We start from the raw sequence: 1,577 nt of genomic DNA, 5'->3' as shown, positions 1-1,577 counted from the left end.
GAAGATATTTTGTAAATTTCCTACCATAAATATATCAAAACTTAATTTTTGATTAGTAATATATGCATTGCTAAGAACTTCATTTGGACAACTTTAAAGATGATTTTCTCAATATTTTGATTTTTTTTTTGCATTTTTTTTAAATTTACCCTTATGACTGGTTTTAATGATAAAGTCTTGTTTTCTCAGCTGAAGGTGTACGAGGATGATTTCCAGAAGGAGCGCTCAGACAAACGCATTCTCCAGAGACTGCTGATGAAAAAATCTCCAGCCGAGAAAGAGCCGGTTCTGGTGCATCGCTGCAACAACGAGCAGGACCGGCCCAGATCAGACAGGAGAAAGTCCAGAGAAGAGCAGCGCGGCGGATACGTTTGTCCAAAACACTGTGAGTGTCACGGCCAGCCGGAGTTCCCCTGAACGCCGACAGACAACACATTCATTCATCATATAAAAGAAATGTACACAAGCTAGTTTGTATCTTAAAATAGTTATTTTTAACTGCTTTATTTATATGAGGATCTTAATTTTTATTGTATTATTCTTTCATATTGTTCAAAGGATTGTGTTTGTACAACGTGTGGAAACTGTGCACTTTTGTCTCTATATAAATCAATCTGAACCACTTCACTGCCTGGAAACATGAAACTAAAACAATCCGTGTCAGACAGTAAATACTGTAATCTTTATAAGCCAATCTATTTGGTCTTGTTAATATGTCAACTGACTTTATGTCAATATGTCAAACTGACCTATTACAAAAAAAAACAATACTACGAGGAAACGATTTAAGAAGTTTCTGCACCTTTGATTGCCATTGGAAATCCCTATATTGAGCTCATCCCTAATGACTAACTGGTGTGTTTGTTTTTTGTTTTTGTTTTTTTTTCAGGAAATTTGCTCAGTTGCAGTCTCTTATTCAGTAATGTCCATCTTTGCACTTGTGCTCTCACTGTACATAGCCCATGTTATATAGGTCAGGTATGTTTTTTTTTTTTTTTTTTTTTATATTGTAATGCATTAGAAATGTCCTTATAATTACTTAGAAAAGTTCAACTACATTGTTTTAATAAAATATACATTAACAATATAGATGTTTGTCACCCAAATTCTTAACCATCCAAATTCTTTGATTAATCATGAGAAAAAGTGTGTGCGTGCGTGTGTGTGTGTGTGTGTGTGTGTGTGTGTGTGTACAGGTATATATGGTTTATGAGGACACAAATGTGTATAATGACATGGGTACTACAATGTAAACATGGTTTATGAGGACACTTCCTGTGTCCCCGTAAAACAAAAGGCTTAAAAAACATACAAAACTGTGTTTTATGAAATTCAAAAATTGACAGCAGTTTCCTGTGAGGTGTAGGGTTGGTGTAGGGCAATAGAAAATACAGTTTGTACAGCATAAAAACCATTACGCCTATGGAGAGTCCCCGTAAACCACAAATACAAGTATGTGTGTGTGTGTGTGTGTGTGTGTGTGTGTGTGTGTGTGATGTGTGCACCTGTTTTTCTATTCTGGTGGGGACTTAAACCTGAATACACACAGACTCATGGGGCCTCGTGTCCAGGGGGGG

The 1,577-nt window shown here is 36.2% G+C and overlaps 1 long non-coding RNA gene across 1 annotated transcript in view; it reads right to left on the bottom strand.

The window, feature by feature from the left end:
* LOC107663121 (uncharacterized) overlaps positions 1-1,577 on the bottom strand; it is a 12,831-nt gene that overhangs the window by 2,077 nt on the left and 9,177 nt on the right. Inside the window, exon 4 of the long non-coding RNA XR_001631291.1 lies at positions 624-631. This is a non-coding gene — a long non-coding RNA (uncharacterized LOC107663121). The remainder of the gene's footprint in view (positions 1-623; positions 632-1,577) is intronic.

Source organism: Sinocyclocheilus anshuiensis, unplaced genomic scaffold, assembly GCF_001515605.1.
Source record: "Sinocyclocheilus anshuiensis isolate Anshui unplaced genomic scaffold, SAMN03320099.WGS_v1.1 scaffold836, whole genome shotgun sequence".
Classification (NCBI taxonomy): Eukaryota; Metazoa; Chordata; class Actinopteri; order Cypriniformes; family Cyprinidae; genus Sinocyclocheilus; species Sinocyclocheilus anshuiensis.
This window is presented reverse-complemented; position numbering and strand designations above follow the sequence as displayed.